Source organism: Bufo bufo, chromosome 5 (genome assembly GCF_905171765.1).
Source record: "Bufo bufo chromosome 5, aBufBuf1.1, whole genome shotgun sequence".
NCBI classification, from domain to species: Eukaryota; Metazoa; Chordata; class Amphibia; order Anura; family Bufonidae; genus Bufo; species Bufo bufo.
The window spans coordinates 534,234,576-534,254,391 of record NC_053393.1 but is presented as its reverse complement, the minus strand read 5'-3'; positions in this window follow the sequence as shown (position 1 = coordinate 534,254,391).

Sequence of the window (19,816 nt, the reverse complement as noted above, 5' to 3'; positions counted from 1 at the left end):
TGTGCTGTCATAGCTGTTCCTCTCGGTGTGCACTGAGCTGTCACAGTGTCTGCTCCGAATATATAGACATTTCCGTCAGTTGTCAGGTAGTCTCTCTCCCTCCCTGTTCTTGCATTGAAGTCTCCAAAGATGAGAACATTGCCCAGGGCCTGGAAATGGGCGGCTTCCATCTGTAGGATATCAAAGCTGTCGGGATTGAAGTATGGAGACTCTGGTGGAGCTATGTATGCTGCACAGAGGTAGATGTCAGCCCGAGAGATAAGGATGGATCCTTACCCAGATGTGGCTGTCTCCACTCTTTACTGGTCTGATCTGCTCATGGAGCTCTTCTTATACCAGACTAATATTCCTCCCGAGATCCGGCCCAGCTTGACGCTTTTGTTTTTCAGAGCAGGGTCAGAGATCTCCCTGTATCCGGTGGGCACCAGAGATTTATTTTCTGTCTTAGTCCATGTTTGTAGGAGTATCTGTATGTCAATGTTTTTTAGTCTTTGGATAAAGTCTGGATCATGCGTCTTACATCCGAAGGATGAAGCGTTCAGGCACTGAATGTCCCAGTGCTGACAATAAGAGATGTCATTGTTTGTCCATATACCTTGTTATGATCTGCCCTGTGTAGGACAAGTTGGATTATTGACTGGTGGCCATATTGTAGCAGTTTGGTCCAGTCAGTGTTCTGCACAGAATGCTGAGCAGGGTCTTTATCTCCTCAATGTCTCTGCTCTGCATTATTCTATGTGAGGCAGGTGGATTCCTCCATGGTTTGTGCCTCTGATGGCCATATTTTGGGTAATGGTCACCATTTCCAGTTTGTTGAGGAGGGTATGAGGTTTCAGGTCTATTTGTTGTTGGTGTCTTTTCCATAAGTTTTTGTCTTATGTGGGGTCTGGGCCGGGGTTCTCTGTTGAGCACTATGTCTTTGAATTCTTTGGCTAGAAGGCTGACTCCTTGATTATTGAGGTGTTTATTGTCATATAGGTGATGATGGTTTATGGAGGGGTATTGTGCCAGGGTGATGTCTGGCTTGGCGCTGATTTTAGCTACCGGCTCTGTGTTGATGCTCTGGATGATGTGTTCAGGGATGTCCTTTCTTGGGAGCAGAGATGACAGGATGAGATTACAGCTGTGGAACTTCTGCTGTGCCGTCCCTGCTAGCTGGCTCAGTTGTCCTGCTATCTGCTGCTGGTCCTGGAGGTTATTGGTGCCTGTATGTATGATAATGTGGTTGGGTTTGATGAAATATGGATTATTGATGATGGCTGCTGCTTGTTCGATAGTAGAGCAGCGGATTTTACCGACTATTTTTCCTGGGAAAAGTCGCTTTGTGTTCAAGTATTTACCATTGGAGTCTATAATCAGAACAGTATCAGGGCACTGTGGCTTACTGCTCGTGTCCATGTCCTGCCTGCTGCTCGGGCATCTTGTAGGAAGCTGCTGTGTTGGGATTCTGGTAATGGTCGGCTCTGTTGTTGGGGTCTGTTGTGGTTGTGTTTTGGGAGTTGTCAGCTCTGGCCCCTCTTTTATTACTCTACTTTTCTTTGCTTTGCTCTCATTTTCTGTTATTTCCATTTGGCAGTTAGTTGATATATTGGTGTCATGGCTGCCGGCTTTCATTTGGTTCTCACACCCTTCTTTCCCTGGGTTCCTCTCCTTTATTAGGGGATAAGTCTGGGATTTCAGTTTTTCTATCTCTCCTCTCAGTACTGTGTTTTCTTGCTGCAGTTCTTGTAATTTATCTCTTATTTCCTGTAGGGCTGAGGCCTGTTCACACTTCAGTCTGGTTATATCTTCAGCTACTTGGTCATTTGCATTTTTGTCACCAGAATTTCTTTGAAGCTTCTCTTTAAAGTGTATAAAGTCTCTTTCTAGCTGAGATAAGCAATCTCTGAGGGTCTCTAGGGAGGGGTGTGAGGAAATAGGACATGGGGCTGAAGGGGGGTCTCTGGTGGTTTTCTCTTTTAGGGGTAAGGGGGGTCTCTGGTGATTGTCTCTGTAGATTTAGGATCATCACTGCTAGTCAGTTCATTGTAGGTTTGGGCCTGGACTTTAATATGAGGCAAGATATCTTTAAACTGGCCGAGGTTGTCCTTGGTGCCCTGGATGACTATGGTGCCATTATTGTACACGTTGATGGTGAGTGTGACGTCATTGTCATTTTGTGGGTCTTTTACCCTGATCTGTCGGCGCTTGTTTAAGCCACACCTGGTGATATACTTATAATGCCTGCACAGGGCTGTGTGTGCGGCGGTGGGCTGCTCGCTATAGAAAAGCACATTCGTTTTTCTCTTTTCTTCTTCCTTTAAGGTAAAATCACTGAAAATGGTTTCTGGTCTTTCTCTAATTTTGGCATGTTTTATGGCCCTTCTCAATTGATTGCTTCTCTGGCCTTCATAGTATGTGATCTCCTGGGTGTCTGACCCCCTGCTGTCTGAGGCTACAGTCTCCTGCTCTATCCTATGGTCAATTACATTCTTGAAGCTTTCTTTTTCTAAATTATCATTTTCTAAATTGTAGTTTTCCATTTTCTGGAAGCTCTCCATATTCTTTACTTCTATGGGGTGTGCTCTCTAGAAGGACCTTTAGATGGTGATGGAGCCGGTGCTCTTACCTTTAGATGCTTTCAGAACTCTGACTACAGAGCTGTCTGATGCTCCCAGTTGCTTGTAGTCTGTGTTATAGGCAGAGTTCTTGTCTGATCAATAAAATCCTATTTTTTACTTCTTTGTTCTTATTTTCGGAGATATTTAGTCCTCGTTGTTTCTGTCATCCATGGAGTCAGTATTTTCCTGGTTTTGTCTTACAGGTTGCTCATTACAAGGTATAAATTGGTGAAAACTCAGGAGCTCATGTTTAGTGCTGTTTACTCCTAGGACTCCTATCTATCTACTATCTATCTTATATCTTTCTATCTATCTATCCATCTACTATCTATCCATCTACTATCTATCTATCTATCTATCTATCTATCTATCTATCTATCTATCTATCTATCTATCTATCTATCCATCTACTATCTATCCATCTATCTATCTATTATCTATCTCTATATCTATATATCTATCTAATATCTATCTATCTATCTATCTATCCATCTTCTATCTATCTATCTATCTATCTCATATCTATATATCTATCGATCTATCTATCTAACTTTCTATCTAATTATCAACTTAATCATCGATCATCAGGGTCTACACAACCAGGCACACATCCCTCTCCCTTCTTTTACAATTTTATTCTATTTAGTTCAATTTAATTCTGATTTAGCATAGCTAATCAGATAATTTACCAAATGTCATTTTTTTTCAATCTCAGCCACTGAGGCTGGAAATAAAAATGGACGTGAACCTTTCTCGCTGAAATCAATTAAGTGATTAGATCTGACTTCCATTTTCTACCTGATTTAGTAATTAGTTGTCCATGGAAACATTGCATAGATTAAGACATTTATGATGGAAGACGGGTTTATATTCTTTGTAAACAACTAAAAATATATCTAATGAGCAGAACCTGCCATTAATTCTATGAGATTGTATCATCTGTAAACTAATTACTAATTGTCTAAGACAACACTGATAGATTATACATACATTATATACGATATTACATATACAGTAGTTATATTCTTGTACATAGGAGGCAGTATTATAGTAGTTATATTCTTGTACATAGGAGGCTGTATTATAGTAGTTATATTCTTATACATAGGAGCAGTATTATAGTAGTTATATTCTTGCACATAGGAGCAGTATTATAGTAGTTATATTCCTGTACATAGGAGGAGTATTATAGTAGTTATATTCTTGTACATAGGAGGCAGTATTATAGTAGTTACATTCTTGTACATAGAAGGCAGTATTATAGTAGTTATATTCTTGTACATAGGAGACAGTATTATAGTAGTTATATTCTTGTACATAGGAGGCAGTATTATAGTAGTTATATACTTGTACATAGGAGCAGTATTATAGTAGTTATATTCTTGTACATAGTAGGCAGTATTATAGAAGTTATATTCTTGTACATAGGAGCAGTATTATAGTAGTTATATTCTTGTATTTAGGAGCAGTATTATAGTAGTTATATTCTTGTACATAGGAGCAGTATTATAGTAGTTATATTCTTGTACATAGGAGCAGTATTATAGCAGTTATATTCTTGTACATAGGAGGCAGTATTATAGTAGTTATATTCTTGTACATAGGAGGCAGTATTATAGTAGTTATATTCTTGTACATAGGAGGCAGTATTATAGTAGTTATATTCTTGTACATAGGAGCAGTATTATAGTAGTTATATTCTTGTACATAGGAGCAGTATTATAGTAGTTATATTCTTGTACATAGGAGGCAGTATTATAGTAGTTATATTCTTGTACATAGGAGCAGTATTATAGTAGTTATATTCTTGTACATAGGAGGCAGTATTATAGTAGTTATATTCTTGTACATAGGAGGCAGTATTATAGTAGTTATATTCTTGTACATAGGAGCAGTATTATAGTAGTTATATTCTTGTACATAGGAGGCAGTATTATAGTAGTTATAGTCTAGTACATAGGAGGCAGTATTATAGTAGTTATAGTCTAGTACATAGGAGCAGTATTATAGTAGTTATATTCTTGTACATAGGAGCAGTATTATAGTAGTTATATTCTTGTACATAGGAGCAGTATTATAGTAGTTATATTCTTGTACATAGGAGGCAGTATTATAGTAGTTATAGTCTAGTACATAGGAGCAGTATTATAGTAGTTATCCACATTGCAGCAATATAGCAAAGTACCTAGGTACACTATCCCCCATAGACCCTAGTCTGTTGATGGGAAGTACCTAAATGACTGCAATCAGAGCACCCACCCTAAAAAGAGCAACATGCAGCCTCTGGAACCTCGGACTTATGTAATCCACCTTCACATAGACTAACCCCTAATTGCTCCAACGGGTTTCGACAGTCATCCGGCTCATCAGGGAGCAGCATTGTGGGTCAGTGCATTACTGAGCGGCAGTGGCAAGCGAACACTGCCTGCCACTTCCTTTTGCACACCTAAATGGGCTCGTCGATGCAATCAACCAATGGCAGGTGGAGGGAGGAGACCATCCAGGTCAGCTCAGTCAGCCTCTCTCTCCGCCCGCTCTGATGCGGCCAAGGCGTTACGAGGGCGGGGGAGGTAACCATGGGGATCAGAATACGCTTCCACTGCAGGTTCGTCCACACCACTGCTCAGGAGAGGCATGGCTTAGCAAAAGGGATAAACAATTGGGTAATCTGTCGTCATCATCATGATAGTTGTACACATTGCTCTTCAGGGTCCATGGGGCTGAAAGTTATAAACGCCCGAATCAAATGCACCAGGAGCTTGTATAGAGAGATGGGATGATATTTTATTAGCTCAGACTCACAAGATAGGCAGCTCAGTGCCTGGAGATATTTACAAGGGGCTAATAGAGAAACAGTGGTCGTCCATTTGAAGTCAAATGTCTTCCTCCGATCATAAATAGGGCTTATGTGAGAGAACCTCGTTAAGACCACTGGGGGTGACACTTTGCATTTTAAAGATCTACCTTGATTCAGCTCTCAGGATCCCATTGTCCCAACCACCTCCTCGGGGACCCTGCGGTACATGCTGGATCCCCATGAAGTGAATAGATGCTATATTGCCGTTATGGACTTCATTAATGTGTCTCGCCACAGACGTGATCTCTAATCCTGCGTCTAAGCTCTCTCTTGGTCTTCCCTATCTAATCCAATGGGCATGAGCACTTGGCGAGGTACACTACACCACTAGTCTGACAATTGATGAAGTTCCGAATGGCATATTCACGGCCGCTGGATGCAGAAGTAAATCTTTTGGTGGCTGTGACTTTGTCATAGGCGACACATTTACCAAATGTAAACATCCCCTTCGGACTTCCTGCCGAGGAGGCCAAAAGTGACTATTCACTAATCTGTCCCTTAAAGAGGTTGTCTCATCATAGACAGTGGACCCCACCGCTGGGACCCACACCTATATCGCGAACGGAGCCCCGCAAGGTGGTGGCTGGAGGACTCTGGCCCGGCCACCACCAAGCCGGCTCCCCATAGAAGTGAATGAGAGTGTGCCATGCATGCGCGCCCCTTGCTCCCATTCATTACTATAGGGCCGAGCGGTGAGACCCGCACCTATAAGACAATGAGGGCATATCCTAGCGATATGCCCCCATTGTCCATGATGAGACAACCCCTTTAAGCTACGCCCTTTCTTATAGGTGATTTTAGGGTACGGACCAACGACTGCTTTAAAATTTGGAGCCAGTGCTCAGCTATTTTCCCCGGCCCCATAGAAAATGATTGGAGGGCAGCTGCGCATGCACAGTGCGCCCTCCTTCACTTGCGGGGCTCCGTTCTCAATATAGGTGCGGGTCCCACCTATCAAGAACAGAGCCCCGCAAGGTGGTGGCTAGAGGACTCCGTACCGGCCACCACCAAGTACGTTCTGAGGGGCTATCTGTATTTTTCCAGTTTAGTAATTCCTCCCTTTTAGAATTACAGGCGAATTCAAACGCCATCCTCAAGATATTATCTGGATAGCCCCTCTCTAAAAATCTCTGACATCTCTACATTACGTGTAGATAACGATTCTCAGCTCCCTTATAGTTATGGAGAAAGATGAACAGATTTATTGTCTGGTACGCCATCCCCAGCGCCAATCACCGGACTCATTTCTCAGGCTCCTAATATGCTCATTAACCTTTGCTGATGTTATGTGACTTTGACGTATTTGTCACTTCTTTGCGCTGAGCCGTTGTCACTGCACGTAGAGGATGGGAGCTCAATGATTGTAAAAGAAAAATGTAATCACTTATACGGCACAGTCCCTCAGCAATAGAACTCAATTTAATTTCAAGAGCAGATGATATTCATTGCTATCTGTTTGAACTTATGGAAAAAGATTTATGAGGAATCAGGGGGATAATTGATGCCTTGATTGATGTGCTACTTCGGCAAAAAGTGTCTTGGGGTTTGTCTGCTAGCGGTAAACTCAGAGGCTTAGAGCGGGATACAGAAAATCAGGGAAATTAAGATTTAAAAACTGGCAAATACCATCAGATCTTCCATGGATATCTGGGCCCCATTGTGGTTATACAGTAGTATTTATCCGTCATAATGCGGCCAATGAATTATCCGGGTGTCTTAAAGGGAAATTCCATACAAAAGGACAAGGTTTTACCCTCTTTAAGAGTATCTAATACAATGCATTCGGAAAGTTTTTAGACCCATTCACATTTTGTTATGTTGCGGTCTTGTGCTAAAAAAAAATAATCCAGTTTTTCCCAATCATTCTGCACTCAATAACCCATAATGATAAAGTGAGAACAGAATGTTGGAAATCTTTACTAATTTATTGAAAAGGAAAAACTAAAATCTTGCATTGACATAAGTCTTCAGCCCCCTTACTCAGGAAATAAATATTCAGACCCTTTATTCAGGACATAAATATTCAGCCCCTTTACTCAGGACATAAGTCTTCAGCCCCTTTACTCAGGACATAAGTATTCAGCCCCTTTACTCAGGACATAAGTCTTCAGCCCCTTTACTCAGGACATAAGTCTTCAGCCCCTTTACTCAGGACATAAGTCTTCAGCCCCTTTACTTGGGACATAAGTCTTCAGCCCCTTTACTCAGGACATAAGTCTTCAGCCCCTTTACTCAGGACATAAGTCTTCAGCCCCTTTACTCAGGACATAAGTCTTCAGCCCCTTTACTTGGGACATAAGTCTTCAGCCCCTTTACTCAGGACATAAGTATTCAGCCCCTTTACTCAGGACATAAGTCTTCAGCCCCTTTACTCAGGACATAAGTATTCAGCCCCTTTACTCAGGACATAAGTCTTCAGCCCCTTTACTCAGGACATAAGTCTTCAGCCCCTTTACTCAGGACATAAGTCTTCAGCCCCTTTACTCAGGACATAAGTCTTCAGCCCCTTTACTTGGGACATAAGTCTTCAGCCCCTTTACTCAGGACATAAGTCTTCAGCCCCTTTACTCAGGACATAAGTCTTCAGCCCCTTTACTCAGGACATAATTATTCAGCCCCTTTACTCAGGACATAAGTCTTCAGCCCCTTTACTTGGGACATAAGTCTTCAGCCCCTTTACTAGGGACATAAGTCTTTAGCCCCTTTACTCAGGACATAAGTCTTCAGCCCCTTTACTAGGGACATAAGTCTACAGCCCCTTTACTAGGGACATAAGTCTTTAGCCCCTTTACCTGGGACATAAGTCTTCAGCCCCTTTACTCAGGACATAAGTCTTCAGCCCCTTTACTCAGGACATAAGTCTACAGCCCCTTTATCCAGGACATAAGTATTCAGCCCCTTTACTCAGGACATAAGTCTACAGCCCCTTTATACAGGACATAAGTCTTCAGCCCCTTTGCACACCTGGATTTGGTGATTTTCTGCCATTCTTCTCTGCAGATCCTCTCAAACTCTGTCAGGTTGGTGGACAGACATTTTCAGGTCTCACCTAAGATGTTTCATTGGTTTCAGGTCAGGGCTCCGCCACTCAAGGACATTCACAGAGTTGTCCCTAATCTTCTGTGTTGTCTTGGGAATGTGCTTAGAGTCATTGTTCTGTTGGAAGGTGAACCTTTAGCCCAGTCTGATGTCCAGAGCTCAAGTTCCAGATCAGTACTTTGCTCCATTCAGCTTTCCCTCAACCCTGACCAGTTTCCCTGTCCCACAGCATAATGCTGCCATCACCATACTTTACAGTAGGGATGGTATTGGGCAGGTGATGAGCAGCTCCTGGTTTCCTCCAAAGATGATGATTAGAATGGAGGCCGAAAAGTCCAACCTTGGTTTTAACAGACCAGAGAATCTTGTTCTTTACAGCCTGAGAGTCTATTAGGTGTTTGTTTTTTTTGTTTTTTTGCAAACTCCATTTACATTGGTCTTTTACTGAGGAGAGACTTCTTTCTCATCACTCTTTCATAAAGCCCAGATTGGTGGAGTACTGTAGTGATGGTTGACCTTTTGGAAGTGTCTCCAATCTGCACACAGGATCTTTGGAGCTCAGTCAGAGTGACCAATGGGTTTTTGTTCACCTCTCTTACCAAGGTCCTTTCCCCTCAATTACTTAGTTTTGTGGGGCGGCCATCCCTAGCAAGAGACCCGGCTGCTCTTTCTTTCCTCCACATGTCTTGGTTTTTGCTATGATATTTATTGTCAGCTGTGAGATCTTATATACACAGGGCTCTTTCCAAATCATCTCCAATCAACTGAGTTTACCACAGGTGACTCCAATCAAGGTGGATAAACATCTCAGTGATGATCCAGAGAAATGGGAGGCACCAGATCTTAATGTCAAGTGTCATACTTATGTCCAAGTGAAATTTTAAAATAATTCTGTAAAAAAATTTGCAAAAATTTCTAAAATTCTCATTTACTTTTTTTATTCTAGGGTATTGAGTACAGATAAATGAGGGAAAATTAGATTTTTTAAAATGTATTTTAGCACAAGACCGCAACATAACGAAATGTGAAAAAAGTGAAAGACTTTCCGAATACTCTGTAAATAAGGAATTGTCTATGTGATTGGCTAAATAGAAGCCTAAACGTTTTTATGTTGCTGTTTAGCAACAGAGCAAGCAGCTCAAGGGTGACTACTCCAGATGTCTGTGTTCTTGTGGAGATCCAGAATTGTCATCCTCCGAACCTCCTCCTAGCTCCCCGAGATCACCAAGTTAGAGCGCCGTAATCTTGCGCATGCGCAAGTACGCGGCATGTTAGTGCCGGCAAAGTGTTCCTTCCCTGTGCTGGCATCAGCCTCAGGGAATGAGCTGCGAGATTACGGCGCTCTAACTTTGTGACATCCGGGAGCAAGGAGTAGATTCGGAGGATGCGCGCGGTGCTGGGCTCCTTCACAGTGGGCGGTGCTGGGCTCCAGAAACGTTAGTAACAGCCTCTTGGGCTCCTTACTTGCCTCATTTACATATATATAAAATAGTTTTTTTGCCTAAATAAATCAAATTTTAACAAAACAAAATGGAATAATCTGCTTTAAAAATCATTTACTTTGTCACCCTGAGAAAGTATTTCATTATATTTGAAAAGATCTCTCTTGGGACCGAATTGGAAGAATATGCTCCTGGACTGGAGTACAATGTCTGGCATGGCTGCCCATGAAAACTGTGATCTGTTTGATTGTAATGGGAAAAAAATGCACCTTTTCATTGAATTGTGAGCGCAGCTCTGGAACATAACTCAAGATCAGTACATGATAAGTAATGTAATGTATGTACACAGTGACTGCACCAGCAGAATAGTGAGTGCAGCTCTGGAGCATAACTCAAGATGTAACTCAAGATCAGTACATGATAAGTAAAGTAATGTATGTACAGAGTGACTCCATCATCAGAATAGTGAGTGCAGCTCTGGCGTATAATACAGGATGTAACTCAGGATCAGTACAGGATAAGTAATGTAATGCATGTACACAGTGACTCCACCAGCAGAATAGTGAGTGCAGCTCTGGAGTATAAAACAGGATGTAACTCAGGATCAGTACAGGATGAGTAATGTAATGTATGTACACAGTGACTCCACCAGCAGAATAGTGAGTGCAGCTCTGGAGTATAATGCATGATGTAACTCAGGATCAGTACAGGATAAGTAATGTATGTACACAGTGACTGCACCAGCAGAATAGTGAGTGCAGCTCTGGCGTATAATACAGGATGTAACTCAGGATCAGTACAGGATGAGTAATGTATGTACACAGTGACTGCACCAGCAGAATAGTGAGTGCAGCTCTGCAGTATAATACAGGATGTAACTCAGGATCAGTACAGGATAAGTAATGTAATGTATGTACACAGTGACTGCACCAGCAGAATAGTGAGTGCAGCTCTGGAGTATAATACAGGATGTAACTCAGGATCAGTACAGGATAAGTAATGTAATGCATGTACACAGTGACTCCACCAGCAGAATAGTGAGTGCAGCTCTGGAGTATAAAACAGGATGTAACTCAGGATCAGTACAGGATGAGTAATGTAATGTATGTACACAGTGACTCCACCAGCAGAATAGTGAGTGCAGCTCTGGAGTATAATGCATGATGTAACTCAGGATCAGTACAGGATAAGTAATGTAATGCATGTACACAGTGACTCCACCAGCAGAATAGTGAGTGCAGCTCTGGAGTATAATACAGGATGTAACTCAGGATCAGTACAGGATAAGTATTGTAATGTATCTACATAGTGACTCCACCAGCAGAATAGTGAGTGCAGCTCTGGAGTATAATATAGGATGTAACATAGGATCAGTACAGGATAAGTAACGTAATGTATGTACACAGTGACTGCTCCAGCAGAATAGTGAGTGCAGCTCTGGAGTGTAATACAGAATAATGTAATGTATTTACACAGTGACTCATCTAAATAGTAGCTTATTTCTCTATGTGAACTGTAAAGTGATATTTGCTGATGAACAAACCCTATAAATGTGTCAACATATTTTAGTTTCATCAATATCATATATTGCAGCTCTATGATATTATTTTACGAATGATTTCCTAACCTCATAGAATCACTGTCTCTAGTGTCCTGATGATGATAGTCGCACTAATTCATTATAATTTAGTATTCTGTTAATACAAACTGATGTATGCCAAGACAAGGCCGTAAATCCAAGCCGGTTAATTAGCTGTGTCAAAAGAAATTAAAAGAGAGAAAAATGAAATCTGTCTTCTGTTTCAGTAATGGATGGTGTCCTAGAACCGGGGCTGAGGCATGAAATGTAAGATCTGGTGGCTGGATAAGGAAGAATGTTTTAGTTTTCTTTTCTTTTTTGAATTTCTAGTTAAACCTGCAAAGTCTCTGACATGTTTCCCATTGCCCGAGGCCCTGCTAGTCTGAAACACGCGACTTGATCACTGTCAGAAAATCCATTATACGATTGAAGTCAAAACTAAGCTTTTATCTCCGTCAGATATTTGAAAAGTTGTCATCTTATTACATGAAATCCTGATATCTCTATTCTTTGAAACACAATATTTTGATAGCAAAAACATACGACCCTAGACGCTGCAATATCCAACAAAAAAAAGTACAAAAATAGATTGTAAAACAACAGTATCACGAAAACGGAATTGTATAGCTTACGGGGGTCTTCTAAGATTTCAACTAACATTAAAGGTGCAGTGTGGCTCCTCAGGGGCATGGCTATAGAAATGGAAGCAGTGACAGTCACACCCTGGAGCTGGTGATTGAGGGGTCCACATAGGAAGACTTCAGTGGCACATGGTCGGTGAGGGGCCCTGTTACAAATTTTGTGTTAAGGCTCAGGAGCAGCCATTATGTTCAACCTCTGGGGGAGCTGTAAGATGTCTAGATGTCCATGGGAGTCTACTTTTCCCCTGTATGCTTCCATTTTTATACTAGGGTTTTTAATTGCTTCATTTGATGGTGTATTAGATTCGAAGCATTGATTCTAGGGATAACATATCCAAAACATGATACCAGGGGCGTAGCTATAGGGAAAGCAGGGGCAGCGGTTGCTTTGAGGCTCCAACTCAGAAGGGGCCCACCCAAGAGGAAGGCTAAAATAATTTAATGTCAGGGCCCCCTCAACAGTATTGTAACATAACATTATATACAGAGACACTGTAGGAAATGGGATGAGTGGCTGCTGGGCATCTTATGAGTGAGCGATCTTGACTAGTCACAGGAATGGAGGTTGCATCAAAGATTTGCTGTGGGGCCCAGTCATTTCTAGTTACACCACTGCATGCTACCATATAAAGCATCATACGCTGACACATGGAGTACCTAAGGGACAGTACAGCTACTTACACACGGCTCTGCCATCCATTCTGTGACTCTTCATATGGCAATAATATATGACCCATGCAGGCAATGTACATGAATATATATGTACACGTACTGTATTTCACAATGTCCAGAGTGTGAAGAAACTCTCCACCCTCTATACCAGCTGGAAGTCCCAGCACAAGGTCAAAGATCTATCAGCATCCAAATTACATCCTACCAACCTTTGTGCATAATCTATTGAGTTCACAGTTTTACCCCAACTCTATTTTCCAAGGAGCCCTTGTTCTAATTGACAAGCCCAACTCTACTACATCTGCAAAAAAAACTATCACAACAAACAAACTTGAAGGGTATAACGCAGGGGAAACATTGGGGCATCTTCTGCATCAATGTTTGGTGCAAATTACTGGTGAAAATGTTCAACAGCCATAAGAGGACATACTGTCTGTCAGAATCTTGATATTTTTTTTCAGATTTTAGTGTTTTTTCGTTTTTTTGCTTGTTTACTGACAAATGAACCCAGCTTCATCCACTTTTTTCCTCAATGGCCACCATCAGGCCATTGACTTCTGAACAGTAAAATGATTCCGCTCTTAAAGGCGTGATGCCATTATTGATGTAAAAAATTAAAATCGGACACCATGTAGTACAGTAGATGGCAATCTTTTTCTAACAAAGCTAGAACCAGCCTTGAAACTCATGTGGATCCAGAGATCTCCCCGTTCATTGCTCCAAGTGTTATTCTAAATTTATTTCTGACTGGCTGTTAGAGGGTATGTTCTTTCTCAGGGGGTGTGCCCTATCTGCTGCAGCTCTCTCCCTATCACAGCTCAGCGGTGTGCCCTATCTGCTGCAGCTCTCTCCCTATCACAGCTCAGCGGTGTGCCCTATCTGCTGCAGCTCTCTCCCTATCACAGCTCAGCGGTGTGCCCTATCTGCTGCAGCTCTCTCCCTATCACAGCTCAGCGGTGTGCCCTATCTGCTGCAGCTCTCTCCCTATCACAGCTCAGCAGTGTGCCCTATCTGCTGCATCCCTCTCCCTATCACAGCTCAGGGGGTGTTTCCTTTCTGCTGCAGCTTTCTCCCTATCACACCTCAGCGGTGTGCCCTATCTGCTGCAGCTCTCTCCCTATCACAGCTCAGCAGTGTGCCCTATCTGCTGCATCCCTCTCCCTATCACAGCTCAGGGGGTGTTTCCTTTCTGCTGCAACTTTCTCCCTATCACAGCTCAGCGGTGTGCCCTATCTGCTGCAGCTCTCTCCCTATCACAGCTCAGCGGTGTGCCCTATCTGCTGCAGCTCACTCCCTATCACAGCTCAGGGGTGTGCCCTATCTGCTGTAGCTCTCTCCCTATCACAGCTCAGGGGTGTGCCCTATCTGCTGTAGCTCTCTCCCTATCACAGCTCAGCGGTGTGCCCTATCTGCTGTAGCTCTCTCCCTATCACAGCTCAGCGGTGTGCCCTATCTGCTGCAGCTCTCTCCCTATCACAGCTCAGGGGTTGTGTCCTTTCTGCTGCAGCTCTCTCCCTATCACAGCTCAGAGTGTGTGACCTTTCTGCTGTAGCTTTCTCCCTATCACAGCTCAGGGAGTGTGTGACCTTTCTGCTGTAGCTCTCTCCCTATCACAGCTCAGGGGTTGTGTCCTTTCTGCTGCAGCTCTCTCCCTATCACAGCTCAGGGTGTGTGACGTTTCTGCTGTAGCTCTCTCCCTATCACAGCTCAGCGGTGTGCCCTATCTGCTGCAGCTCTCTCCCTATCACAGCTCAGGGGTGTGCCCTATCTGCTGTAGCTCTCTCCCTATCACAGCTCAGCGGTGTGCCCTATCTGCTGTAGCTCTCTCCCTATCACAGCTCAGCGGTGTGCCCTATCTGCTGCAGCTCTCTCCCTATCACAGCTCAGGGGTTGTGTCCTTTCTGCTGCAGCTCTCTCCCTATCACAGCTCAGAGTGTGTGACGTTTCTGCTGTAGCTTTCTCCCTATCACAGCTCAGGGAGTGTGTGACCTTTCTGCTGCAGCTTTCTCCCTATCACAGCTCAGGGGTTGTGTCCTTTCTGCTGCAGCTCTCTCCCTATCACAGCTCAGGGTGTGTGACGTTTCTGCTATAGCTCTCTCCCTATCACAGCTCAGGGAGTGTGTGACCTTTCTGCTGTAGCTCTCTCCCTATCACAGCTCAGGGAGTGTGTCCTTTCTGCTGTAGCTCTCTCCCTATCACAGCTCAGAGTGTGCACCCTTTCTGCTGCCGCTCTCTCCCTATCACAGCTCAGGCAGGTGTCTTTTCTGCTGTAGCTCTCTCCCTATCACAGCTCAGGGAGTGTGTCCTTTCTGCTGTAGATCTCTCCCTATCACAGCTCAGAATGTGCGCCCTTTCTGCTGTAGCTCTCTCCCTATCACAGCTCAGACAGGTGTCCTTTCTGCTGTAGCTCTCTCCCTATCACAGCTCAGGGTGTGGTACCTTACTGCTGCAGCTTTCTCCCTATCACAGCTCAGAGGATGTGTCCTTTCTGCTGTAGATCTTTCCCTGTAACTGTCACAGTTTCTAAGAGACGATATGGCTGGTGACAGTTGAAGATTTGAACAGGATAACAGGCTGAATGGACAAATGTCTTTTTTTGGCCTTATATACTATGTTACCATGTTACTATGTATGTTACATTCGACCAGCTAAGTAAGGTAGACAAGAAATAAAGAAAATAACCAACAGCAGGTGGCGCTATACAGATACATTTTATTGAATAACTGAGTGGCTATACAAAATTTTTAATCACATGCAATTACAAAAAGTATTCCGATCTAGGCGCTGGTTTGAAAAATGTACAATATTTTTCATGGCACAAACCCTTTTAACTGATCTTCCATAACAATTTGCAAAATAAGCTGCATGTAGCGTTTTTCCCCCCATGAGGGCTAACAAATGACAGTCTTGTCTAACGAGCTCAGAAACTAGGGTAGTTCACTGCAGTAGTCCTTTACCTTGGAATCGGAGGAAATGTGAAAACATCTTTTAATATGGAGCAGGCGATCGACATTTCAGACTTTAATGGGACTAAAGAATTGCTGCGCTTTGTAAGGAGACAGCCGTAGTGCAGCTCGAGGAGGCCGAGGGGCCGCGTTCAATGCACCTTTCAGTATAAATCATAAAACATCCATACGGCACGGAGGATATATATAGCCTGGTTGGCGTGTTTTTGAGTCTTTAACTAGTTGATCAGTGGAAGCAGTGAATTCTTTCATCCTAAGGTTCACTATCATTACTGTTCTAAAGAAAAAAGTTTTTGTGAATAGTTTCAAATGTATATTTTAATTTTATAGTACAAGTTAAGTTAAATTAAAGGGTGTGTACACTTTTGCAATTTGTTTTTTCTTGCTCCAATGTATCTAAAAAAAATAATAATACTGAAGCAACTTTGCAAGTAGTCAGGATTAAAAATATTCTACTATTTTGTGTCTACAGCGCTGATGCAGTCCAGTGCATCTTCATGGCTACAGACTGTAAGCAAAGTGTGTATAGTCTCTTCTATCTACCCCCTCTGATACTATGTGTCAGATATCAAGCATAGGGGGCAGACTGTAACGGTCGCGTACACACACACACACAGGGGGGAGGGAAGTGACCACTGCGCTCCACCCTTACCCCTGGCCCTGCCTACTTGCCTCGTGAGTCCTAATGACAGGGGACAACTGGACGGCAATCCCTAACTTGGAATAAGTGCAGGGATGACCGACAGACAAACAACAGGACGTGAACGGACCGAGTCAATACCAGGAAAGCTACAAAGTACAAATGGAGCAAGCAGAGAATTGTCAGGAGAAGCCGGGGTCATAAATACCAGGAGAGACGTGAAGTACCAAAGGAGTCAGCAGAGGATCGTCAGGAGGAGGCCCGGGTCAGAATACCAGGAGAGCAGCAAAGTACACAAGGAGCAGGCAGAGGATCGTCAGGAATTCAGCAGGAGGTAAGTACGCCAGGAAAGACCAAATCACAGGTGGAACCTAAATTAACAGGCAACCTGTGGCCAGCAGGCTGCCAGTATTTATAGTGGGGAGTGAGGGTCATGTGACGTGGCCAGCGTCACATGACCGACAGACAAACCAGTCGAGCACCGAGTGATCAGCTCGGCGCTCAAGGCAGACTTAGGAGCAGGGAGCCACCCAGCTAGTAAAGCCGCCCTGGGAACGAGGTCAAACACAGATCCTCACTCCTGAAGCTAAGCAACCCCGTTACACAGACGTTAGGGAGTAACACATGACTGCAAGCTCAGACTACACACAGTTGGCCTGTAGTCTGTAGCCATGGAGACACATAGCAGCGTAGGAGCTGAAAACACAAAGTGGTAGGAGACTTTTAATCAATACTATTTGCAATGTTTTCACCCTCTTTACTACTGTCTGTTAGATATTAAAGAGCAGAGGGCATGGAACAATGCATTATGGAGGATCAGACTGCACACAGTTTGCTTGTAGTCTGTAACCATGGAGACACATAGAAGCTGAAGACACAAAGTGGTAGGAGGTTTTTAATCAATGCCATTTGCAATGTTTTCACCCTTTCTACTACTGTCTGTTAGAGATTAAAAATAAGGGAAATAAGCATGTATTAATGCATGACTGCAAGGTCAGACTACACATAGTTTGCTTGTAGTCTGTAACCATGGAGACACATAGCAGCATAGGAGCTGAAGACACAAAGTAGTAGGAGATTTATTATCAATACTGCTTGCAGTGTTTTCACCCTCTTTACTACTGCCTGTTAGATATTAAGGAGAAGGGCAGAGGGCATGAATTAATGCATGACTGCAAGATCAGACTACATACAGTTTACTTGTAGTCTGTAACCATGGAGACACAGACTAAAAGACACAATGTGGTAGGGAAATTTTAATCAGTGCTATTTGCAAAGGTGCCTTGCTTTTGTAGAGGCACTGGAGCAAGAAAAATTGCTTCAGAAACAGCTGTGCTGGAGGAATCAGCAGGTCCATCTATTATATCAGAATCTCTATGATTTAATACTGCATCATATAAAGTCTCGCTTCCTCTCGGGTCTACTGCAATATACCGTACGTCAGGGGCGTCGTTAGGTCAAAACATTCGGGGCTTGAGCCCCGGATGTTTTGACCAGTGCCCCGAATGATTGCTGGCACTACCAGGCCGGCCGGCGCTCTGACTCTCCTGCGCTACACCGGCCCTGCCGCTCACATATATTTAACTCTAAACTTTAATCCTAATTTGCCTGCAGACTTAACTTTTAACTTGAAATCAGTCGCTCATCTCGTTACTAGATTCTTACTCAGCTCCGGTAACAGCAGGCAGTGCGGGCGGCGCTCGCTCACTGACGTCAGGCACCTGCTCCTCCCACTAGGCGGCGCAGGCGTGACGTCAGTGAGTGAGCACCGCCCACACTGCCTGTTACTGGAGCTGACTAGCCGAGAGTAAGATAGAGTAAAGACTAGAGATGAGCGCTGATTTAAACTTAAAGTTACAGTTGCAGGATATGGATTAGGTTTAAAATGTTAATGTACACTTTTGTGAGCGGCGGGGAGGGGGATCTGTGGATGGCACTGTTATGGGGGGTATCTGTGGATGGCACTGTTATGGAGGGTATCTGTGGATGGCACTGTTATGGGGAGGGGGATCTGTGGATGACACTTCTATGGGCTGGGGCATCTGTGGATGGCACTGTTATGGGGAGGGGGATCTGTGGATGGCACTGTTATGGGGAGCGGGATCTGTGGATGGCACAGTTATGGGAGGGTATCTGTGGATGGCACTGTTATGGGGAGGGGGATCTGTGGATGGCACAGTTATGGGGAGGGGGATCTGTGGATGGCACTGTTATGGGGAGGGGGATCTGTGGATGGCACAGTTATGGGGAGGGGGATCTGTGGATGGCACAGTTATGGGGAGGGGGATCTGTGGATGGCACTGTTATGGGGAGGGGGATCTGTGGATGGCACAGTTATGGGGAGGGGGATCTGTGGATGGCACTGTTATGGGGAGCGGGATCTGTGGATGGCACAGTTATGGGAGGGGGATCTGTGGATGGCACTGTCATGGGGAGGGGAATCTGTGGATGTCACTGTTATGGGAGGGAGATCTGTGGATGGCACAGTTATGGGGAGGAGACCTGTGGATGGCACTGCTATGTGGAGGGGGATCTGTGGATGGCACTTTTATGGAGAGGTGGATCTGTAGTTGGCATAGTTATGGGAGACGGATCTGTGGATGGCACTGTTATGGGGAGGGGGATCTGTGGGTGGCACTGTTATGGGGAGGGGGATCTGTGGATGGCATTGTTATGGGGAGGGGGATCTGTGGATGGCACTGTTATGGGGAGGGGGATCTGTGGATAGCACTGTTAAGGGGGGGGGGATCTGTGGATGGCACTGTCATGGGAGGGGGATCTGTGGATGGCACAGTTATGGGGAGGGGGATCTGTGGATGGCACTGTTATGTGGAGGGGGATCTGTGGATGGCACTGATATGGATGATCTGTGGGGTTGCCCAGACGGCTAGGCCCTTCACTGTAGTTATTAACCCCATTCAGCAGTCCCCCATTCACTGAAAGGGGGACTGCTGAAAGGGGTTAATAACTACTGTGAAGCCCACCCCCCCGGTGGTGATGAGGGCATGGCTTCATGGGATGGGGGCGTGGCTTCACGTGGGCTCGTGCCCCGGATGTCTTCAGACCCTAGCAACGCCCCTGCCGTACGTAGAATGAGTAGGTTAGGAAGAATTAAGAGACAGTGGGAATAGAGTATAACTATTGGTTCAGATCAGACTACAGGGTTTCTGTGTATAGACTGGAGCCATAGAAACATACATCTGCATAGTAGCTGTATGCACAAAACGGTTGGGGATTTTTAATCAAAATCATTTGCATAGTTGCTAATGGTAATTTTATTTATTTTTTATTATAACTACACTATATGCCCAAAAGTATTTAGACTCTGATCACAAAACCTACATGAGCTGGTTGGACATCCTACTCCAAAACCACAGGTA